The following is a 19,533-nucleotide window of genomic DNA, read 5'->3' on the forward strand; positions in this document are numbered from 1 at the left end:
TATCTTGTACTACTCAAGTTTCAATTTTTGTAGTTTCATTCAAAATGATTCTTAATTTTGTTCAACAAAAAGAGATTGATCTTACTACTGCATTTATGTATGTGAGTATGGATGAAATTGTGGGTTCGGGACAGAAAACCGCTATGTTTTGGATACGTATTCACCAAATTTTTGTCCAACGCAACGGCAATCCATATGAAAGAGATTGGTCATCCTTAAAAACCAAAATGAGGTTTATAAAAAAAGATGTCAAAGAATTCGTGTCCATTCTTAACGCTATATATCGGCAAACCAAAAGCGGTGCGAGCCACGAAGATTTGGTAAGTTTTATTAATTTGTTAAGTTTTTCCATATAGTTAGTGATAATAGTAATCTCATTAATGTTTGTTACATAAATTTTCAGAAAAAAGATGGTCGGAAGCAATTTCAGGATCAAATAGGCCAACCATTCAAGTATGATGCATGTTATGAATTTTTTAGAGAAAAGGTCCCTGGATATAATTATGAACTCACTGTTAGCCAAAACAGTGATTTGTTTAATAATCATCGTAATTTTGTATCACACGAAGATGGTAGTGAAGTTCTTCCTAATGGAGAGACTCGTTGGAAATACAAGGAGAATGCACGTCCTATAGGAGCCAAAAAAACCAAAATGCTAGGCATACAGAAGAAGGATCGTGAGCAAGGTATATTTAGAGAAGGTGATGAGGGAACATCTTCGGTTAAGATGGAAGAAGATAGGATCTATCAATAAAGTGCTAGTATTTTTGAGTATCTTAAGGAAACGCGATCAAGGAAGGAAAAAAAATGAAAATGGAACAAGAATCCCAATACCAAATAATTTGAGAGTATACTCAGCAACCGAGTTATCAAGCGGAAGAACAACTCAATTTGCAAAATCTTCATCAACAGACTAATCAAATGCATCAACAACAAATGAATTTAGATCAAGACAATGCAATAATGTCTATGGACCTTAGTCGATTCGCTCCCAACGAAAAAAGATATTATCGACGCAAGTAAAAGGAGATCTTAAAGGGGATGAATATAATCAACGTTGAAGATTCAGAAGATGACGATGTAATCCATCTCTAGTGTTTTTATCTTTATCTTTATTGAGTTTAGTTTTTTAATTTCTAGTCTAGGTTTAAATTAAAAATGTTGTCCTAAATTTGGTGTTAGTATCGTTGTTATCTAAATTTTAAAAGTGTTGCCTAAATTAATTTGAATTAATAAAAGGTTTAAATGTGTTCTAAAGAAACAATTTTCATATTCAAATAAATAACTTCATTATCACTTCATTAAACTAATGTTCGTTAATAACGTACACAAAAAATTACAACAGATCATTCGATTAAAATTAATAACTTCATCATCACTTCATTAAGAGGATATCACTCTTCTAAATATGGTGCACGATAGATCTGAATACATCACATGTTATTATTTTTCTTGGTGTGAGATTCAACGATCATTGCCGCTTCGATATGATAAAACTTTTCTCCTCTCCAGGCTTTATAAGCCTCTTGTGCAGCGAACTGTCCCTTGTGTACCTACGGAGAAACTCATTGTACTGGATGCACAATTTCATAACATGATTTGCCTTGAACAAATGTGGGATGGTTCATAATTAAAGCGTGGTCGTTTTCCCGTCGGTTTAACGAAAGGACCCCAACCAACATTAATCCAAAATACATTTTGATCATTAGGATCTTCTGGAAAATCATCCTTCAGAAGGTAAAAGTTTCTAATCCATTCAGTCTCTTCTTTAACATCCTTTAACCTAGCCCTCACCTGCATTTGTTCTTGACCCCGTTTTCTTCCTTGAGCTTTTGTGCGGATAATGAATGTTTGGTTTTTTCTTTCTCCCATTTCCGTTTGCTTAACACTTCATCCATCTTGTTAATAAATTTGGTAGGTGATGCCACCAGTCCAAAACCTGTTTTTCAGGGGATCTGAGAAAAGGACGGATTACACATGTCTTAAATATTCTGCAGATGAAACTTGGCTATGATTTCTAACGCTAGCCAAATTTGGCTTTTGATTCTGTATCCGTCTGCCCCAACTTCCCTAAATATCCACCCCTATCCGATCAAAATACCAACCCTTGGATCAGTTTAATTCCAGGGCCTCTATTTAGATCCGTGAATTTCTCAAAACCGAAAGAGACCAAGTATTCTCCCACTTCGTGTTTATCAATACTGAAACTTCCTAACTTCCCTCACTTCTGAGTTTCTTTTTATCTGATTCAACCTCTAAACTTAATCAACTATCACATAAATATCTTAAAATTTCTTTAGAACCCCAATTTTTTCCGAAACTGAAAACAATTCCATTTCCGATTCATAAAAGAAGATTTAGCCTGAAAGGGTGTAAGTGGTGGTGGATTGATGGCAAAGACGACCGTGGAGAAGATTTCATCATTAGAAGAAGAAAATCATCACCTTTATGGTTGCCATATTTCTAGACTAGAAATAGGTGAAAAACCCAGGTGAACGAGAGATACAGACGCGAAATCAAATGATGATTCATGTGATTTTGATATAATTTTCTTTTTCTTCTTCTTCAGATGTAATTATTTTTTTGTTTTGTAGAGCAGCAGAGGAGGATTCTAAAAGAGGTTTTGAACTAGAAAGTAATTCATCAGAGGAGCAGTAAGATCTTTACTGTATTTTATTGATTAATCGATTGAATTTTAATGGGGGTTTGGTGTTTAATTATGTGATTGAAAAAGGGTTTTACTTTGATTAACGAATGGAGACGGTTTTGATTGAATTTTTTGTTGTTTTATGTTTGTTGTTGTTGTTGCAGAGGCCGTTAGGGGAGTAAATGAGAGACCTCTACTGTCACAAGAGGTAATAAAATTGGGGTTTTTTTTGGGTCTTAATTTTGTTAATTAGAAGGATAGAACTAGTATGTATGGATGTGATTTTGTTGAACGCAGCTGTCTTACTTCTACAGTCGTGTGTGATACAAATTGTGCAACTTATCTTTGCTTTATTCTATTTACAATCGCTTATAACCTGTTTGACAAAAATACTCTGTCTTCTCTTGAATTTGGTTAATTACGATTTATGCTTATGTTTCAGATGGAGTTTGGATTTGTTCCTCTGGCTCGGATTTCTCCGCTTATTTCGGTATCTCTTGGCTATATATTTTGATAACACCCTTAATTCGCTTTACCTCTGTCGATTTAAGCATGTTTGATATGCCCACTAGATTCTCTACCAGTGGGTACCTTACAGTTATTTCCTGACCTATGTATGCTTTTCTTTGCAGTGGCAAACAGCAGCGGAGCTTGGATCTTTGAAAGGTCGTCATCCTTTACTAGAAGGCAGTTGCACTTGGATTTGTTGACTTTCGTAAACCACCAAATGATGAAAATTATGAAGTTCTTGTCAATGAAATTATAGATAGAAATATGAACTATGTACTGGAGATATTGATACCGGTGAGACGATTGAATGGCCAAAGTAATATGTAACTCGTGCAATTGGATGTTAAATCACGTTGTTTTTCTTATTCTTTGGTGTTTTGAACATGAAGTAGCATTTGTTGTTGAATTTAAAAATGTCTGGGTTGTTAAGTTGTTAACATAATTCAAATTAATTTTAATGGAATGGGTTGCACTTGCTCACGAAATTCATATGTTGTTTGAATGTCTGTAGTATTAATCTAAAAACAAAAACGAGAAAAGAAAAAAGGAAAAAAAAGGAAGGAAACAAAATAAATTCTTATAGAATCAATCAGATTCGGCAAAAACCTAGTCACCTGAATCAGATTCGGTGATACTGACTCACCTGAGTTAGATTAGGCTGAATTTCTGATTATAGATTTTGACATTCACTATCAGTCGTAATTTATGAACAAGTGAAATTTGTTGTTTATTTTGGACAAAAACTAACTTATGAACAAGTGAAATTTGTTGTTTATTTTGGACAAAAACTAACCGTCCTATAATAAATAGTACACAAAAAATATGACAGACTTTAGGACAGTTTGTATTTGTCATATAACACTGTTTTCGACGGTTTCAGTCTGTCCTAAATTTCACGTTTTGACGTTGTTGCTTTCGTAGAAGCTTGATCTCCTCTTTTGCATATCTCTATTTCCATGACAACAATTGATTGGGTGCTTCGTTTGCATCTTCTAAGAATCTCTTCGACTGAGTTGATAGTTTTTGATCAATTTGTCATTGAATAGATGTTTAGCTTTGAATTTCACCTCAAATATTGAGAATGCAAAGAAGAATAGGTAGAATTATACTGCAAAGATGAATGGGTAGATTGATACTTCAAAGAAGAATGGGTAGGTTGATGCTGGAAAGAAGAATGTGTTATCTTCCTTATATAGGAATCGTTCCCAACGACTCTATTTCTTAGAAGTCGTGCCCAACGGTTCTTTTTCTCAACATCCAAGTCCAACGGATCTATTTCTTAGAACTGGTGTCCAACGGCTATATATTTCTTTCTATAAATTAATAACATTTTTTTCGAACAAACATAAATCTCAATTCATTCTCAAATATAAACATCAATCATGTATTCTAACAGTTCGAGTAGAAAAGGAAAACAAATAATATGTGTGGAAGCGAAAGAGGTTTGTCCATGTTGTTTCATGGATAATCATAATCTGTTTCAATGCCCATGGCTATATACAAAATGTCCACAACGAGGTTGCACTGGCACTAGGAAGGTAAAAGAGTCGATATCGGAGAAGATAAGGTATTTGGAATGTGAGTATGTTGAATGTCCTGGAGAAGCACAATGTTTAGAAGATGCAATGAAAGATGCAATCAAACAAGAAAAAGTTGACGAACTCTGCAAGAACTTCAAACTAAAAGGAAAGGTGGAGTTTGAATGCACTAAGGGGATTCCTTGTGAAACTGAGGGTTGTAATTTCTTTATGGAAATGCACCGGTCTAGTGCAAAGAAAACATATGAAAAACGTTACTGGAAATGTCTTGACTGTCAAACGGTGGCATGGGCTGAATAAGTGTTCTTACGATTTAGTTTAATCAAGAGTTTGAATATCAATTGATGTAAGGTGTTTTTTTATAATTAGTATGTGTTGTTGTAAGAGTTTAAATTTGATCAACATGATGTAACATGCTTCTACAATAAATAATAATAGTTATTTTCATATTCATATGACTAACGATTACATTAAGCATGTGCAACCAACATTTAAACCAATAGGCAACCCTATTGGACGAGTTATGTCTCGTGAGGGTTTACAGAGAGATATACCCACAAAACTTATCATTATTTGAATTCTTTATTCTTCATCTAATGATTCATAGGGTGAATCTTCAAAGGGGAAAGGGTTATACTCTGAGAAACCGTTTTTCAGAATCACATAACAGTTAAAAAATGTAAAAGGTTTCCCCTTCTTTTTTAAGTAAGTATCCAAAGCAGAATGCTCCTACAAAAAAAATAAAACAACATCAATTCACAATTCAATTATTCAACAATTCAGTACACATACACAAAACATTGTTGGATACGTAACCGGTAAGTTTCTTACAATTTCCGATGGAACTGCTGCCCTCCATAGATATAAGGATCTCTGTGTCGATGCATATACTTTCACGTCTGAAGTGATAACGTTTAACCTTCTTTTCAGATACTTAACCGTTCTTTCATTAGGATTCCCGTTATGTATAGTCAACCTTTGTAGCAACTTCTCTAAAAGATTTGTGTTATTTAGTTGTTCATCTTCTTCTTCATTCTCTAGATGAACATCAACCCATAAAGTAACTATCAATTCGTCATCCTTCGGAGTTATACCGACCATAATTAAGAAAGAAAAGTGTTGTAGATAATAACTTAGACAAAAATAAGTGTTTACAGTTTGAAGATGGGGAAGAGAATAGAGTTGCTCGAACTAATGTGTTCATTGGTAAACAATATGTGAATCCTTTATACATGGTGAGTATCCACATGCATACATTTTACAAAGGGATTTGACGGATAAGTATACTAATACGTATACTATTCAAAGATATTTCATGGATATGTATACATATACACATACTATACAAGGACTTTTAAATAATTTAAACCATATGCCATCAAATATAAACCTTAATCATTTGCATGCATAACTGAAGCACAACAAAAAATTAAAGTCCGGTATTACATATGCATGTAACATTCGAAATCTTAAAACACAAAAACATTGAAATACATCCTATGCCTCAACATTATCCTCATCATACATACCCGCATCATCGTACGCAACCTCATCGTCATCGTCAGAATCCTCATCATCATCGTCCTCGTCATCATCATCGTCATCGTCCTCATCATCGTCATAATCCTCCTCATTGCCAGAATCATCTTCATCTCCATCATGTTCATATTGGTCTCCCACATGACCGTCTCCATATACATGTTGAACTGCATGTTCAAAATCATCTGGAATTTGATCATTGCAATCCCCATAATAATCAAATGCTCTATCCTCGGTTTGACCAGGAACTACTTCTTCATCTAAGTCTGTATCATCATAATCTCCTTCTGATGATGGAAGTACCACGTTCCATATCTGAACCCTCCAAACTAGACATGTCCCTTGCCTAACCTCCTCTACCAGGACGCGCAGCTATGTGCTTGACAAGATCATCTCTTAGTTGTAGGTGTAATTCTAGATTTTTCAGAGATGACATAAATACACAACCATTAATGGTAGGTTCCGGAAGAGGAACATGAACAACTCTGCCCAAATCCATATCCCGACGTTCATGCTCGATAATCATGTTGTGTAAAATAAGACAACATTTCATAATTAGGTTCAAGTCATATTGATGCCAATACTTACATGGAGATCCGAAATTCTGAATTTACCTTGGAGAACTCCAAAAGCACGCTCGACATCCTTTCTTTTAGCCATTTGATACTTGTTGAATCTCACATAGTCGGGAATGTCCAATGTACGTGAGAAAGCCTTTACAATTGTAGTCAACTTTGGATAGATACTATCGGCTAAGAAATAACCCATATTGTACTGGTGACCATTGATGACATAATTGCATGGAGGTGCTACACCCTTTAGCATGTTATCAAAAAGAGGAGAGTGTGCCAACACATTCAAATCGTTGTTGGATCCAGGCATTCCAAAACCACAAATCGTATGATGCCACCGCCTCTAATACCAAACTACTCTCTTTATCTTTACCCCGGTAAGTTCCTTGCCAAGCTACTAGACAATTCTTACATGGCCATTGCATACAATTAACACTACCAAGCATTCCAGGAAAACCTCGGTCCGCATTCTCTTGTAGCAACCTCTGAACATCTTCAGGAGTGGGTTCACGTAAATATCTTTCTCCAAAAGTCATGCAAATGGTGTGGAAAAATCTTTTTAGATACATGTATATTGTAGTTGCACCCATACGAGTGTAATCATCAACACTATCAGCTGGCGTACTTTTGCATAAATATTTCATCACATCAACTAATTTCATATGCAGAGAATGCCCCATAGTACCGGTTGCATCTGGACGTTGATGCCATTCTGGATCAACCTCAAGCAATTTTCCTAAAAATTTCTCGAATAAGTCTTCCCTCATGCCTAGACGTTGTTTGAATTGTCTTTAGGTATAACCAGTTCCAGGCGTAAAATAATCATTCATCATTTTGGCATCATGCCACAATCGATCATGCGTTATTATACTACGTGTCTGTACCTCCCTTGGTATGGGTTGTCTAACAATACGTAATCGTTCATCCAAACATAATTGTGTAAACATTTGCAAAGCTTTCTCTTCTTCATCACTGGAGGAATCCAAATAAATTCCATATTTAACTCTCACATAAGAATGCATTAGACTCATTATGCACCTTTGCAAACAACAAAAACAATATCAATTTGTGTATACCATACATAAATACAATTCAATCAATTTTATACATTGATATGCTAGTTTAGAAACATTTTATTCAACATAAATTTTCTACATTAATCATGGATTTTTCACTAAATATATCTTTTAGTTACATTATTGAATTACATACTACATACCTAACCAACCTAATATCTACAATTTCATCAAAATCAAATTCGAAATCAAAATCAAATTTATTTGAAACCCTAACATTAGAATCACTCGCCTTAGATAATTTTTTGGATGAAATTCAAAATTGAAGAATGGATTTGTTTCACCTTGGAGTAACGATCAAACCCTTTTAATTTAAGCCACGGAACCACAATGAATCAATATGATAATCGAAAGGGGGTAATGGGGGTTTGAAAGGGTTTTGAGAGGATGAAAAATTAGAGAAGAAAAAGAAGTGGGGAGCCTGAGAAGGTTTCTGATGACTAAAACCTACCAAACGCCTATTGAGTAGCCGTAATAGTCAAGTCAACGAGTTGACTAATACGGCTACTCAGTAGCCGTGTGGCACTATTTATACGTCTACTCAGTAGCCGTGTACTTTAGGGAATGGATGAGACGTCTCCATAGCAAGCTTGCCTTCCATGTGCCATCCCTTCCCTACATTTGAGGGATAAAGAAGGGATAGCCAGCACCATAGTGCTAGCTCTTAGTGTTTATTGTTCATTTTGTTATTCAGTCTTCACGGAGAATGTAATGCCAACTCTAAAATCGGAGTCTGAGTAGAATTTTCAACAAGTATAGTGGGAAACTGAGAGCTTTCCAGTAGTCGTAGGCTCATATTCTTCTAAGAAATATACTAGATTCTTAGTTCTCAATCTCAACTGGTACTCATCTAGTTGATAATAAGTCAAGAAGATTAAGTGTCTTGTCAACGGGTACTCATCTAAAGGTCATCCTAAAAAACTCTCGCTCTCCCCTCTCTCCTCTTCTAACGGTTCTTTTTCTTCAAACTTTTTTCTTCTTCCATTTCTTTCTTCCTTAATGATGTTCGAGTAATCCCCCATCTGGGATTCGACCCTGAACCAGATGGGGATCTAAAAGGGGGGCACTCCAGATATAATCTAAAACTAACGTTTATCTTGATATCTTTGCAGGCAGTAAAACCCGAACCTTAAGATGTGTTAATTTCTCTTTCTTCTTTTATTCTTTCGGTTGTGGTTGAGTTGAGTAGGCATCTTTGCATTCATATATAATTTAGCTTTAGTTTCATTCGATTTCTCGTTTGGCTCGCTTTAATGACCTGCTAATTTGTTTTTCTTTGACTAGTAAAATCAGTAGGAGAATTAGATCCCATCAAAAGCCAGAAATTCAGTTAAGGGAAATTAATTCATAAATACTAGTTCAAGTACTAAATAAAACCTTCATATAGTTGGCTTATAAGCCTAAGGAAACTAACATTACGAAATACATGAAAAGAAAACTTAAGATAAAACGAAATTCAAACTAGTAAAGAAACATCTTTTTCAACTATTGCAGGACTTCTCTCTGATGATTCTTTTCTTTCTCCTTTCTGGTCTTCATTCTTCTTCTTCTTCTGAGTCGGATAAGTCGATTATACCCCCGGCCATCTCCTGCTGATAAATTGCAGACTTCTCATGGGCGTACGCATAATCCATGCCGGGAGGATATTCAGTTAAGAAATAAGATGCGGTTACGGGCACTCCGGTGGTTAACCTGATATGTAAATCCCTTATGGCTTGAACTCACAACCTAGCCTTTTCTTCATTGCTCAGATTGCATAAGGCCAATCTTTGAGCTTGCGCTGGATACATAAATGTTTCCCGCTGGCAGGTATTATACCGATAATATTGAATTCTGTGAAGCTGTCCATCCTTGCACCGTATAACCTTAGTGGACGAAATTTGCAGTCCTAGGTGAATTCTGAAATGGTTGCAAGCCATTTCTTATTCTCTTATTTTCTCTTTACGTTTCTTCCTCTCTTTGTGATTGTTGTCCCTAGATTGTACGGACCCTTATACCATTGATTCCATTAATGATAATGGAGAATCCAAAGCTTTTTCATTTACTTTTCATTTGCGTATTGTGGTGTCTCTGATGGCTCATCTTCTTGTGCTAATCGCCTAAGTATTTTTGTCAATCTCTGTGCATTTAAGGCGTTTATAGATTCATGCATTCTCATTTATAATTTTTCTTTACAAGAAGCTAATCCTAGCGGGATGTTGATTTGCCTTATCCCTGGACTCTCTGTGTGAATTTTCTTGTATATTTAGAAAGGCTCCTAGACTAATAGGCTTTCAAAATGACTAATCTAGAAAACCTGTTGAGCCGACTGAACGATATTAATGCACTGTATTGATAGTGTCTTCTTAAATTTTAGTCTGATTTGAAGGTGTTGTCTTTCAATTCTTGTTCCCTCTGATTAAGCATTTAAAACCCCTTAATGTTACTTTTTACTTTCCCCAAATTTGGTTGTCGACTATCCATTGGCTGATTTTAAATTTCTTAAGATTTGTTTGGTTTTTTTAAGGTTATTCTCCCAAAAATTTGCTGTAGGAATATACATTAAATTTTATTCTTCGGAATATACATTAAATTTTATTCTTCTATGGTTTTATTTCTATATATCTTCTTTGCACTTCCTTCATCTCCTCTATCCATGTTTGGTTTGTTGAATCTTCCCTTCACTCTTCTTCTTTCGTCTTAAATTCGAGTTGAGTTTCTCTGCTGCCTTTCTTGGTTTCTCATCATGAGTTGTTACAACTTATATAAGCATCTCAGTGGTTTTTCAGTAGCTCAGCGTTATGCCAATTACACTAATGTAGGTATGCTCCCATTAACTCCAGCGTTAATGAGGGACTATGGCATTAAATAGAACAATATCTTAGTTAGAATTTTTTCAACAGAAATTTATGACGTAGAATATATTAGAAATGTACTTCGTCACTTTTGGGGAAATAATATTTTCTTTCAAACCAGAGAAACAGATCCTAACCTTTTCATTATCACCTTTTGATCGGCTGAAGACCTAAAGTGGATTGCCTTAAATGGTCCTTGGTACCCTTATGGAAATGTCATGTCAGCAACTTTGGCCACTCAAGGAATGCAGATCATTACTTATGCTATTAAAGAGATTCCCCTTTGGGCTAGCATCTCCAACGGTGGTAGAGAACATCGTATTGGGGAAATATTAGGCTTGATAGCAAGCAAATTAGGAGTGGTAAGTCAGATTTGCAATGGTACTAGTCAATTTGATAGTGAACCTAGAGTCCTTGTGTGGGTTAATATTGAGAAACCATTAGTCCAAAAGTTATTAGTTAAGATAGACCAGCACCCAGTGAGAGAACTGATTTTCACATACCATAATCTACCTTCTAAGTTTTGTGTTCATTGTGCTCGATTTGGTCATAAGCAAAGTCAATGTGCTATTATCCAAAACAGACCCCTTGAAGATATTTATGATATCACCATGCATTCTCCCTCTCTGGTGAATTATATCTATTGGCTAGACAATACGCCAACTCAAATATGGAATCCTAAAGATAATGCAGACGCGCATGGCAACATGGAATCTGTGGAGAAATTTCTCGACATCCCTAGGAATTGAGAGACCTTGCATGAGTTGTTTCGAGAAGAATACCCTGCAAGAGGAGACTTAGCTTCTTCTTATCAAGCTTTTAATCAATCTTATGTAGTTCTAGGACCGGTAACCTATGATGAGGATATTCCTCTAGGAGCTAATTCTATCCTAGGAAAGCGCACTTTTCCCTTTAATTTCCCTGAAAACTTCATTCCTATTGACGGCTCTATCTCTGAATCGGTCAACTCGGGCAACTCGAAAACTCATCGTATCATTAACTCTATGGAACCAATTGAGAATGGGATGGACCTGGAACCGATTATACCATTGGTTCCAGCTGGTGAGTCGGTTCTTCAATCGGTTGGGGAACCAAAATTAGTTAATAGAAGACTCTCATTTTCGTCTGTATCATTTGAAGATGCTCAGGATAACTTGCCTTCTCCAATCTCTGTGAAGTCTGATTCTCCTCTTTTGTTAGTTTCCCAGTCTAGTTCAAATCATGTCATATTGCATTCATCCCCTGCATCCCCTAAATCTCCTCATAAATCGGCCTTTAATATAGCCGTCCCGGAATTCCTTTCTTCGTCTTCATCTGAGGGTTTAAACATCTTAGCTTCGGGTTCGGAAAAGCTGCTGCAAATCGATCAATATGGCTCCAATTTCAAGGAGATGAAACCAGTGGAGGATGACTATCTACCTGTGCCCTTCAATTTGGACTCCCCATTTGCGAAAGGCGTCGAATTGCAGGTAACACTAATCACCTAAATCCCTAGATTTCTCAAACTTCGTTATTTTCCCAATTTTCATTTATTTCCTGTTAATTGTTTTACTGAGATACCTACATCTAGCTGATAATCCATCTTTACTAGGATTGCTTCTGTTCTGCATTTGATTTTACTACTTCAAATTAAGAATCCAAAATCAAGTATGAAAATAATAGCCTGGAATGTGCAAGGATGTAGTAATTCCTTCACACAAAATCATCTAAACCAGTTAATAACTAGAGATAGACCAGAAATCCTATTTTTATCTGAAACTAAATCTAAACATCATGTGGTTAAAGGTATCTTAATAGAATACCCAAGCACTCATATTATTAACCCAATAGGTCTAGCAGGAGGTCTTGCTTTAGCTTGGGTAGATGAAATTTATTTTGAGATAATACAATGAAATACTAATATGATAAATATACTTGTGCAAACCAATTCTGAAACTAAAAAATGGCTTCTTACATGCTTCTATGGTAGTCCTTATCCCACTAATAGGAAAATAGCTTGGGATTTCATTTCAGACATTGCATCCCAAGTAGAAATGAACTCTATGACATTGGTCTTATTAGGAGATCTTAATATGATATTTAGTCAAGAGGATAAATGTGGAGAGCCGCCTTACAATAAAGCTGGCAGCAAGTACTATCAAAATATATTAAGAAATGCAGGTTTACTGGACATAGGTTTCAAGGGATATGAATTTACTTGGAATAACCATAAAGAAGGAGAAGAGAATATCCAAGAAAGGTTATATAGACCTGTAGCCAACATAGAATGGAACTCTCAATTTCCTAACTATGAACTATCTCATCTAGTGGCAGCAGGATCAGATCACTGTCCTATTTCTTTGAATTTGGATACCAACTTCTCTAAAATTATTCATACCTTCAAGTACTATGATACTTGGCAAAAAGAACCATCATGTGTGCAGACAATACAAAAAACTTGGAACCAATATGGTAGTGATTCTCCTTCTGATTTATTGATTCAGAACCTTAAATCACTTCAATCTATGCTAGATTACTGGAAAAAAAAATTTGGGTTACCTTCTAAACAGATAAAGAAGATTCTAGCCCAAATTGATAATTTAAACTCCTCTTCCCATATTTATAAAAAGGAGGAGAAAATTAAAGAGAAATTAGGTCAACTAGAACAGTTGTATGCGACACAGGAGGCAACAGCTAAACAACAATCTAGAGATAATTTAGTTCAATTAGGAGAGAAAAACACCAAATTCTTTCATACTAAAACTTTGAAAAGAAGAAATTGGAACAACATAGAATGCATTAGAAAGAGTAACAATGAAATCACATTTAAGATACCTGAAATCCATGATTCCTTTACTGATTACTTTACCAAACTGTTTTCTTCCCCTGATTCTCTTCCAACCCCTAATCCTGCTATCTTTGATATTATTGTTCCTTGTATTTCCCCTCTTGACAATTATCTTCTTAATTATGTTCCTACTAGGGAAGAGATTTGGCCAGTGATCAAATCACTTAAACAAAAAAAATCCCCAGGGCCAGATGGTTTCCCAGCTAGTTTTTTAAACTCAACTGGGAAACAGTGAGAGATCAGATCATTTCTTCTGTTCAGCAGTTCTTCTCATCTGGATGTATGCATCCAGAGTTAAACAAAACCTTCCTTTTCCTAATCCCTAAAGGTAGGCACCCTAAGGACCCTAGTGGTTTCATGCCAATAGGGATTTGTAATACAATCTACAAGATCATAACAAAAATTCTAGCCAATAAAATAAAACCATTTCTTAATTCTTTCATTTCTCCATTCCAAGCTGCTTTCCTCTCACAAAGGAAAATCTCTGATAACATTATCATTGCACAAGAGATTATCCATTCTTTCAAAAAGAAGAAAGTGAAGCATGCTGGAATGGGAATCAAAATTGACATGTCCAAGGCTTTTGACAGAGTTGATTGGGATTTTCTCATCAAAGCTATGAAAGCCTTTGGTTTTGATTCTAAATTCTGTAACCTAATACAACAATGTATTTCCACTTCTTCCATAGTTGTTTTGTTGAATGGAAGCCCTGGAAACTTCTTCAAACCCACTAGGGGATTAAGACAAGGAGACCCTCTATTTCCTTATCTTTTCATTATTCGTATGGAAATCTTTTCTAGGCTTCTTCTTAAAGGGGAGGAGGAAGCCTTTATTCATGGAGTAAAAATTACTCCAAAAAACTATCCTATTTCCCATCTGTTTTTTGCAGATGATTGCCTTCTTTTTATCAGAGCTGATCTGAAAGAATATCATAATATACTTGAACTTATAGAAACTTTCAGTACAGCCTCTGGTCAAATGATTAACTTTGAAAAATCTGGAGTTTTCTTTAGTAAGAAAGTTGAACCAAAAAATCAGAGAATGATATGTAAAATACTTAAGATTAAGAAAATAGATCCTAAAGATACCTACCTAGGTACTCCTCTATTCATTAGTAGAGCAAAAATTCAGCTCTTCGACTCTATTGTGGAGAAGATGGAGCAAAAAATCCAAAGATGGATTGGAAAAACTCTGTCTCAAGCAAGTAAAATGGTCCTAAATAAAGCTAGTCTAGCTAGTTATCAAATGAGTTGCTTCATTTTACCAAAAGAAACTACTAAAAAGATTGATGCCCTCCAAAAAGACTTTTGGTGGGGCAAAGAATCTAAATATAAAGGATACTACCCGATATCCTACTCTTGTCTTTGTAAACCAAGAAGTAAAGGAGGATTGGGTTTTAGAAATGCACAAAAATTCAATTTAGCCATGATAACCAAACTTGCATGGAGACTTCTAACTGAGCCTTCTGCGCTTTGGGTATCACAACTAAAACCTAGATACTTTAGAAAAACCTATGCCTTTAAAGCTAAAATCCAAACTACAAGTTCATGGATTTGTAAATGTATTAGTAAAGGTATCATCTTAATAGACAGAATAGTATTTGGGAAATAGGAGATGGAAATAGCACCAACATCTGGGATGACAAATGGATCCCTGATCTAGAAGAGCACCTTAGGAACTACAAAACTAATACTAACTCTCACTTAACTCTTGTGGAGGATCTATTTGATCCCTTCACTATGAAGTGGAACTATAATCTGCTGACTGAAATGTTTCCAGTAAATATTGCAAATAAAATTAATTAAGATTAGAATAGCAAGAGGAAAACCAGACATTCTAAGATGGATGCTTACAAAAACAGGGAAATTCACAGTTAAATCTATTTACAATAAACTAACGAAAAAAATTATGAATAATTACAACTTAGGACAAAATGATTCTTTTTGGAATTCATTATGGAAATTGAATGTCTCAGAGAGAATCAAAATCTTTGCATGGAAATGCTTACAGAATGCACTGTCTACAAACCTGAAGTTAGCTAGATTCATGGATGATGTCCATCCAAACTGTCCCCTCATTTGTCACTCTGTAGAAACTATATAACACACTCTTTTCTTGTGCCCTTATGCTAAGGAGGTTTGGGCAGCTGAGCCATATCCGGTTAACCTTCAGATTCCTAATTCTATTTATTTCTTAGACATCTGTAAGGATTGGATAAACAACCCTAACACCATTATACCCGTGGAAATTGCTTTAACAAAAGCATGGTTCATATGGAAAGAGAGATGCAATTTAGTCTTTGAAGGAAAACATCAAACAAGTATTCAATTAGGAACTGAAATACACAGATACTTGGAATTCTGGTACAAAGACCACCCTTTACTGAACCAAGTCAATAATGGGAAATCTCTAACACCCAATTGGAAGCCTCCTTCGAAATCTCAACTAAAACTAAATATTGATGCTGCTTGGATTTCAGCTAATCTAATAACAGTTTTTTCTTTAATTCTTCGAAGTGATGCAGGAACCATCGAACAAGGCAGAGCAAGAGCTTTCACAGCCTCTACCCCTGAAGAAGCGGGAGCTCTAGGTCTGTTGCAGGGATCTACATGGGCAACAGAGAATGGATTGACGAATTTCTCAATTGAAGGAGACTGCAAAAACCTTTTTGATTACCTTAATGGCATTGAATCTTCATTATAATGGCAAAACATATCAGTCTTAGACCAAGTTATCCATACTTTATTTTGTTCCAAGATCAGCTAACAATGTAGCGGACTTAATGGCCAAAGAAGCTAGGAGCTTTAGCTCAACTTGTAATTGGAGAAAAGAAGCTCCAAAATGTATTAGAACAGCTATAGAAGTAGACATATCAAATGCTAAGATGAGTTTGCCAAGCGCAACATTAGATAACTCTACTCATCATCGTGTACGGGTTTCTAACTCCCTAAATTAGTCTTTTTTTACTTAATTAACTCACAAAAAAAAAAAAAAATCTCAACTGATATTCTTATATTGCTGTCATTTTATGTTTACCGTGTGATTTTGAGTTGTTGAATTATTTTTTTTTTTAAAATCTACAGAAGTTTCATTCATACGAACAACATGTTACAAAACAACTTAAAAGGTGGTCTGGAGAACAACAAGTGGAGTATACCACCATTGTGGATTACAAACAGTAGAACGAGCAGCTGCTCTATTGTTGACTCGACGAATGTGACTATGTGAGAAACCTTCACATTTATCAATCTATGCAACAGACTACAACACTCGAACAAAAATGGCCTATCAAGACAAGGGACGTATTATCAGAATTTAGAATGACAGTAAATAGAGGATAAGAGGCTAACCAACACAAAGCAAGGCTACCATAAGAGAAACATTGCTTTAAATAGCTGTGTGTATACGGCTGTTTACATTTAAGTCTGGGTGCGTCTAACACAACTTCTAAACCCGGATCCTTTGTAATTTCTTAACACGTGTCAGATTATGGACTAAGGGCAGTTTGGTCATTTGACGAAAAATAAGAAGTCTAAGAGCAACTGCAGTGGTGCGAGTATAACCAAAGACCAAAGAGAAAAAAAAAGACCAAATTTTGGGTTTAATCTGGTGTGTGACCCTACGGTGAAAAAACTAAATTTGGTCAGACGGACATTATACCAACGCCTGGTGTGGGGCGTAGAATATACCAACGCCTGGTGTGGAGCGGGGAGTATACGTTCGCCCGGTGTAGAAAAAAAAAGAAAAAAAAAAGAAAAAAAGTGGGGCGGAGGTATTATGCCCGCCCCATGCATTTGAAGTTTGTAAAGAGTGGGGCGGAGGTATTAAGCCCGCCCCACACAAAAGAAAAAAAAAAAACAAAGACGGGCGTGCATTATACGTTCGCCTGGTGTGGGGCGTGGACTATACGTCCGCCTGGGGTGGGACGTGGACTATACGTCCGCCTGGTTATGGGGCGTAGACTATATAAACGCTCGACTATATTTGGATTTGGTCTTGGTCGCCGACCAAATTTGGTCTGGATTTTAGTCTTTGATCAAATTTTGAACGATGGTCCGTCCCACTACGCCTATCCACTAGACACTATATTTGGGTTTAGTCGTCCATTGTGGACGCTCTAAGACCCCAGGCCCAGGGAATCAGCCAGTGTAGGAGGGTTAATCATCAAAGTTCCAAGAACCAAGGCTGCAAATGGGTACTGTCGTTGTGGAATTAGCGATTCAGGTAGTGGACTTTCCCTGCTGCTGTTATCCATTACTGCTCTGATTGTGTTCGATTAAGATTTGATGATTCATTTTTTTTAGACTGCCTAGGCTCCAATTGGTTTTATCCATTCACAATGCATACGTGACCCCAATTCCCTGCCTTTTTCAAGAGTAATCTACTACAGTATTTATTACATGGTTCTTTGATATGATTTGTGAGTCAAGTTCCTCTGTGCTTTCTATCTTAAGCAATAGACAGGGATTTCGATCGATATTCCTGTATATCCTGTTCTGATAGGCTTGTTGGATGCATGTACTGTCATTGCTGAGCTAATAATCAAGCATCTTTTATAAATACCTAGTTATGCTAAATCTACATGTGTTTGTCGGCTATACTGGAATGGTAGAACCTTATAGCACGGTCTTTGTTAACATTTTCTTTTAAGATATGAACCCCCTCAGTCTGAGAAGTAAGCCAAAAATCCCAATTTGGATGCAGTTGCTTCGTCTGGAGTTAATAGCCTTATGGATACTGAAGAAGCAGGCTTGGGTTGTGGAAGTGATGCAGCTCATCTATCTCTAATAGTTTACGACCCATGAGTCTAGTCGTGGAGCATTTGCGTGTATGGGTTCTGGATTACAAAGCAGCCTGGAGATATTGCATTCAAGGTTTGTCTTTTACTTCTCTTTTAGATTATAGTTTCTTGCTCCATCTTCTTCGAGTAGAAAAATTACATTGTAAAGAAATTAGCAGTAGAGACCGAGGATACGGCGTCCAGTTTATTGCACTATCAAAATCTCAAGATTTATGTTGATTATGGTTGATTCATAAAGAGCTGGCCACAAAATTGTGACTTTATTAAAAACAAAAGTTTTCTTTCACGAAAACTATTCCAGATACTATAACTCCGAATTTTTTCCTGTGGGTTTCAGTGAGATTTTATCATTGTTATAAATTAGCTCTATTCTGGGCTAAACATATTCTAGAAGTTTTTTTCCTTGCTATTTTGTGGTTTCTATTGTGTCGCATTCTGGTTTGGATTGTTTTATGAGGAGAATAAATAGGATGGAAGTGATGATCCTTTCCCCAGCTGATCGACTAAGATTATAATGTGCGTTTTGTTTAAATCTCTTTTTCAACAGAAGAGGTTTTCCAGGCCAGTAGTCTGATCCATCTTTACTCCTCTCTTTAGATAACCATTGTTTTTATTTATTTATTAGAAATGCTTTTTTTTTGCTCATACAGCTTCTTTTATCGTTAAGTTGCCTTGCGTATGCAGTTTTGATCTCTTTCCTCACAATTTGAAAGAAGGAATTTGTCTTTTGTTGAAAAATGAGTTTTGTTGTTGATTTTTAGTGATGACAAATCCAAGGCTTGTTTCTCAAGAACATTTGCAGTTGCCTGCCGCCTAAGAGCTTGAAACCAAGATACTTCTATTGAAATTTGGACTGTTTTATGATCTGTTTTTTTTATGTCTCTTTTGATTAGTATTAGAGGTTGTGCTTGTTTTATTTCTTAGAAATGCATTTACCGTGTGTGATGATATTCCTCCCATCTTACTGGGTATGTTTCCCGTTTATCTGATTTTCATTAGGTACCTAATTAAATTTTATCGGCGGGAGAGATTTTGGCAAAAAATCTCTCTTTCATAGATTGGAGCAGAACTGTTATATTTGTAGAATCCATTTAGAAAAATCTTGAGATGTTGATGGTCGAAAGATCTCCATCTCAGGTGGTCTCATATTCCATTGCCTTGGGGAGCTGCGTTGTGGCTATTACCTTTT

At 35.9% G+C, this 19,533-nt stretch overlaps 1 long non-coding RNA gene and 1 other non-coding gene across 2 annotated transcripts; both read left to right on the top strand.

The window, feature by feature from the left end:
• The first annotated feature begins 1,759 nt into the window (after nt 1–1,759).
• On the top strand, nt 1,760–3,642 carry LOC113283718. The gene is made up of 5 exons (XR_003327592.1): nt 1,760–2,491; nt 2,595–2,654; nt 2,812–2,855; nt 3,090–3,137; nt 3,280–3,642. It is a non-coding gene; the product is annotated as an uncharacterized LOC113283718 (long non-coding RNA).
• Nucleotides 3,643–18,814: 15,172 nt separating this feature from the next.
• Nucleotides 18,815–18,923, top strand: LOC113341925. Its single transcript, XR_003356228.1, has one exon. It is a non-coding gene; the product is annotated as a small nucleolar RNA Z103 (small nucleolar RNA).
• Nucleotides 18,924–19,533: the final 610 nt, after the last annotated feature.

The sequence above is a fragment of the Papaver somniferum genome, chromosome 1 (assembly GCF_003573695.1).
Source record: "Papaver somniferum cultivar HN1 chromosome 1, ASM357369v1, whole genome shotgun sequence".
NCBI classification, from domain to species: Eukaryota; Viridiplantae; Streptophyta; class Magnoliopsida; order Ranunculales; family Papaveraceae; genus Papaver; species Papaver somniferum.